At 43.8% G+C, this 6,000-nt stretch overlaps 1 long non-coding RNA gene across 2 annotated transcripts in view; it reads right to left on the reverse strand.

Annotated features, from left to right (window-relative positions):
* The window catches only part of LOC136581881 (uncharacterized), a 41,711-nt gene extending 39,798 nt beyond the window's left edge, over positions 1 to 1,913 (reverse strand). The window contains exon 1 of one of the 2 annotated variants that reach the window (XR_010787098.1): positions 1,752 to 1,913. This is a non-coding gene — a long non-coding RNA (uncharacterized lncRNA). The remainder of the gene's footprint in view (positions 1 to 1,751) is intronic. The other variant, XR_010787099.1, reaches the window with a different exon arrangement.
* Positions 1,914 to 6,000: the final 4,087 nt, after the last annotated feature.

Consider the following 6,000-nt stretch of genomic DNA (forward strand, 5'->3'; position numbering starts at 1 on the left):
ACCCTCTGGAAATGCTGCAGCATCCCTGCAGATAGGTCCGGCGTCTAGTGGCAGCACAACGGCCGGTGTGGAATAAAGACTCGGCACCATGTCCCACGTGATGACATCAGACGCTCGCCCCAGTGATGTTAAGTCCCACCAGATTCAAAAAAAGGTGGTTTTGAATTCCCTAGAGCTCACTTTGTTGGATACTGCTCTGGTTTAACTCCTAAACGCTATGAACAGCATGGAAGGTGACAGGTGGAACCTACCAACTGTGAGTAATCCACGTATACTAACAATACAGCCTGTAACTGCTTTTGTTTGTCCAATGGCTTCTCCTGTATTGCAGGAGGAAGCATAAAAACCAAATCCTGACAAAAAAAGGGATTAAAAGATGTGCATTGTGTACTAGAAAGCTAGACGACAATGCAATAAAAGCTTGTTTGTGCTGATTGTACATCAACAATTGGCACAGAAGGAGCAACAATCCTGAGTGGATGGCCTCGGCCAAATCATGAAGCAGGAGGTTCAAGCTATAAGCATAGAAACAGTCTCCCAGCCCCAGCCTTGACCTTCTAGGCCAGCAAGAAGGGCCTGAACTCGCACTTATTCTCCATGCCTGAACCATCTGAAGTGGATTATTCTGAGGGGGAATTATCAGAGTTAACAGCACCCATAATTGTGGATGATTATAATAAAAAATATTATCAAGACCTAGAGGAACTGTTATCTGCAGTTCACAACACCATGGAGGTGGTAGATGTCCAGCAACCTCGATCCGTTCAAGACAAGATGTTTGGTGGTCTTGAGACGCTAAATCAACTTATTACAGAATAGTGGGAAAAGGCCGAGAAAAGGCTATCTCTAGAGAGTTCAAAGATGGACTCTTGCTTGCACCTGAGGACACAAAATTGTGGAGTGCAAAAGTGGACATCCAGGTGGCGAAGTTAATTAAAAAGATTTTCCTGCCTTTTGAGGATGCATCACAATTAAAAGAATCTATGGACAGGAAAGTAGGATTCTCTCCTTAAATGAGCTTGGAAATCCACAGCTAATCTAATAGAAGCTAATATAGCGTTGCGCGATCCAAGCACTTATGGCTTTCACAGCTGGAATCACATTTAAAGCGAAAGATCTCTAGAGAGGAATTATTGGAGTGTGTCCCACTGCTTGAAAAATCTAACCCCTCTTCAAGCAAGATTGGAGGAAGGGGTTTAGAATTTATTACAGATGGGAGCTATTATACCAGTTCCTAGAATGGAGTACAATCTTGGTAATTCCTCTTTATTTTTGGTGCCAAAACCTAATGGTTAAGCACCTTAACCTATATATTTGTAATCTGCAGTTTAAAATGGAGACTATTAGGTCTACAATTCCCTTGATCAATCCAATGGCATGTGTACAGTAGATCTAAAGGACGCCTACTATCACATTCCACAAGAAGAAAAAAAGAAACACAGCAGCACTCCAAGGATTCAGCCACACCGCTGGTGCAAGGCACTATGCAATAGCCCAGTTAGGGTCCCGACTCCCTGGGTCCACCGTTGATCAGCAATGTAGAAAGGCGGAACCAGGCAGCATTCATTAAAATCCTCTTCTTTATTGAATAGTCATGAGGAAGCAAGCAGCCACGTATCGACCCTGTGCTCGGGTCTTTATCAAGCTAATGCTCCATTACATCAAACCCACAATAAATAGTATCCTCCTACCAATCACAAAACATAAAGTAGATGACAAGACAAGTAACACCTGTGTGCTCACACACTTACCCGCCCAGTCCACTAGTCAGTGTCCGGGATAGTATGGCGGCATATAGAGTAGCAATTAATGACAGCAGCTCCTCCTACACATAGCTGCACGTTCAGATACGTTCCTTGTGATGTCAGTACGTCTCAGTGTATCTCCGTTACCAGGGGAACTAGCTCCCCTCCTCCACTACACTCTCCGGTGTATCCTTTGTGACGTCAGCACGTCTAGACTTCTCTTACAATACACGCCCAGGGATCATGTGCTGCATCCCACACTGCCAGGGAGATTAACCCTTCGGTAGAAGGCAGCTGACTAGTGCTGTAATGAATGGATCGTACAAGGAACAATCAACCCTCCACAGCAAATGCATCAAACCCAGAGCACCAATCCCTCTCTGTATATACTATCTTACAATTATATATTTATCAGAAAGGGTTTGATTTCATGAAGGTATTCCAAAGCTAAACCCATACCTATTATGTATGGCAATAGAAACCAGTACTAACCATACCTATTTAGTCCTAATAATGCATATTAGTGTAGTAATAATTAAGCAAATGTCTACAGCCATATCATGCACAATAAAACATTTTTTATTCACTGGATCATATATGGAACACAGCAATGTGACAACATGGTTTTCTTTAGATGTAACAGGCCACACTTGAATAATCAGGGGCCCCCTATGGACGATGAATCAGAACAGAAGATCACCCATAGTGACAATGCCGCCATACACAGTCCCGCAACACAACCAGTGGACCTACGAGAAAGAACAGATAATTTTAAAATCAGATATGGAAATATAAAATCATAACTAGATAAGATATGCAAATACCTGATAAGAATAAAAACAATTGTTTACAAATAATAAAGTGCACACAATTCACATACATCTATACACGAAAAAACAAGAAAAACAGATGCTAGCAAACAGAACTAATCCACATAAGTAATTAATCCACATAGGGCAATGGATTGTACTCCAAATTGAGGCCAGAAGGATAGAGGGTGTCCAGCTCAAATATCCATCTGGCCTCCAGAAGTCTGAGTTTCCTCTCTCTGTTCCCACCACGCAGCCCCGCGGGTACCGCATCGATGATTTGAAATTTGAATTGGCTCACATTATGACGTCGTTCCTTAAAATGTTTTGCCACTGGGACATCCGTCTTGCCCGTACGTATTGTGCTCTTGTGGCTTGACATGCGATTTCTACATTCTAAGGTAGTTTCCCCGACGTATAGCAACCCGCAGGGGCAGATCACAACATATACTACGAAAGAGGTGTTACAAAAATAGCGCCCCTTAATGTCATACCTCTTACCCGTTCGGGGGTGCGTGAACGAGTTGCCACGCACCATGTTGCCACAACTGGCGCAGTTCATACAGGGGAAATTACCTGTCTTTAGAGGGGCTAATGTCAATTGGTTAGTTCTTGTATCAGGTACCCGTGTCGTGCGCACCAATTTATCCCTGAGGTTGGCACTGCGACGATACGCCAGAATCGGCGGAGATTTAAACTCAGAAATTCCACTGTAACATTCCGCCAGTAAAGGCCAATGTCGTTTAATAATGTGGCCGATACGGCCGCTCATAGGGCCAAATGATGATACGAATGGTACACGGGAATTCTCAGCAATCTTAGTCTTGGGACGCAAGAGTGAATCTCGTTCAATCTGCATCACCTTCTCACATAGATCCGTGGTCAACCGCTCAGGGTATCCGCGCATCCTAAATTTACGGCACATTTGTTCCAACCTTTTATCAAGATGTTCATTGTTCACAATGCGTCGGACCCTGAGCAGTTGACTCCACGGTAGCGAGTCCTTCATTCTTGCCGGATGGCAGCTATCGTATAGCAGTAGGTTGTTTCTATCTGTCCTTTTTGTGAAAAGGTCTGAACATAAATGTCCTTCATCTTTTTGAACGAGGACATCCAAAAATTGAACAGACTCTGTGGAACGCGTTAACGTAAATTTCAGGTCCGGGATCATATTGTCAAGTGCTTCATGGAATTGGGTCAATTCTTCTTGGGTTCCTTCCCAGATGACAAATACGTCATCTATATAACGCACCCATGTTTTTATTTTATCCCAGGAGTGTAGGGCACGAATGTGGATCTCCTCAACGTACGCCATAAACAAATTGGCGTACGTTGGGGCCACATTCGTGCCCATCGCGGTCCCGCGGCATTGTCTGTAGTACGATTCACCATAGAGAAAAAAATTCCTCTCTAAGACCATTTCCAATAATGACAGTAGGAACAAAATTTTCCTATTGCTAAAACTCGAACGTGAGAGATGGTGATTCACTGCCTCCAAACCTCTATCATGTGCTATGTTCGTATAAAGCGACGTAACGTCGAACGAACCCAAAATAGATTCATCTGATACCTCGATGTCTTTGATTTTTAAAAGAAAATCCGAGGTATCGCGCACAAATGAGGCTGTTGAGGTAACGAATTCTCTGAGTACTTTATTGAGAAATATCGAAACGTTATTCATTAGTGCGCCCCTCCCCGACACGATGGGACGGCCAGGCGGAGACTCCAGATTCTTATGTATCTTTGGCAACGAGTATATGATCGGCACAACAGGGAACTGTATATAGAGAAACTTCTTTAACTTAAGATCTATAATCCCTGACAAATACGCATCCTCTAAAAGGAGGGACAACTCCCTTTGGTATTCAGGAGTGGGATTCGTAGTCAACAGCTCATATGTTTCCCTATCTGAAAGTTGTGTCAGTAGTTCTTCATGATAATATGACGCGTCCATCACCACCACGGCACCGCCTTTATCAGCCGGCCTGATGGCGATGGACGCATCGCCCCCTAACGTTCTGACAGCCTCAGACTCCTGTCTTGTTAAGTTGTGTTTAACAGGATATTTAAACTCCTGCCGCTTCAGGTGATATATTTCATTAGATACAATATGAGCAAAGGTCTCAATACCATGGAAATTACCTGGCGGCTGGAACGTACTGCGACTACGTAAGCCCAAAGGTTCCGCGGTGAAGTCCTGCTACAGCAATTGGTGGTCCATTCAACACTTGATCCTGAGGGGTAGAGAAATGGACCTTTAATTTCAATGACCTAAACAGTCTACGTAAGTCGAGGTCGACCTTGAACCAATCGGTTCGTGGAATTGCGCAGAAAGATAGTCCCTTTGCCAAGACTTGTGTTTCTACTGTGGTCAGGGGCCTATGCGAAATGTTCACAACCAGGGATTCCTCAGCTATTGCGCTCTCCGTCGTTGAGACGCTCTGGTTAATATGCCTGATTGTAGATTTGGATCCTCTCCGGTGTTTCCGCCCGCCCCTCCTGCAGTTCCACTTTTGCGCTGTTGTCGATTTTTGGTTCTCGGAGGGTGGCGCGGTTCTAAAAAAGGCGCTCTACCCGATGCTGACGTTCCAGGGGCCTCATCATAGGAGTCAGAGCTCGCTGAGGTAAATCCAAATACGCCTCTGGTACGCCTTTGGCGTTGTGGGTTACGTTGGGCCCCTCTATGGTGTTGCATTTGACGTTTAGTTCTAGCGCCTTTTGGTATTTGCCAGTTGAATATTTGACCAACACGGTAATCTTCACTGTCTCGAAACCATTTTGACCGCTTCATGGTCTCGGTTTCCTCCTGGAACTTCTTAAGATTAGAGTCCATTTTAGATTTAAATTCTGTCCAGTCTTCCGAATTCATAGAGTTCAAAGATGGACTCTTGCTTGCACCTGAGGACACAAAATTGTGGAGTGCAAAAGTGGACATCCAGGTGGCGAAGTTAATTAAAAAGATTTTCCTGCCTTTTGAGGATGCATCACAATTAAAAGAATCTATGGACAGGAAAGTAGGATTCTCTCCTTAAATGAGCTTGGAAATCCACAGCTAATCTAATAGAAGCTAATATAGCGTTGCGCGATCCAAGCACTTATGGCTTTCACAGCTGGAATCACATTTAAAGCGAAAGACCTCTAGAGAGGAATTATTGGAGTGTGTCCCACTGCTTGAAAAATCTAACCCCTCTTCAAGCAAGATTGGAGGAAGGGGTTTAGAATTTATTACAGATGGGAGCTATTATACCAGTTCCTAGAAAGGAGTACAATCTTGGTAATTCCTCTTTATTTTTGGTGCCAAAACCTAATGGTTAAGCACCTTAACCTATATATTTGTAATCTGCAGTTTAAAATGGAGACTATTAGGTCTACAATTCCCTTGATCAATCCAATGGCATGTGTACAGTAGATCTAAAGGACGCCTACTATCACATTCCCATTCATAC

The sequence above is a fragment of the Eleutherodactylus coqui genome, chromosome 11 (assembly GCF_035609145.1).
Source record: "Eleutherodactylus coqui strain aEleCoq1 chromosome 11, aEleCoq1.hap1, whole genome shotgun sequence".
In the NCBI taxonomy this organism is placed as follows: domain Eukaryota; kingdom Metazoa; phylum Chordata; class Amphibia; order Anura; family Eleutherodactylidae; genus Eleutherodactylus; species Eleutherodactylus coqui.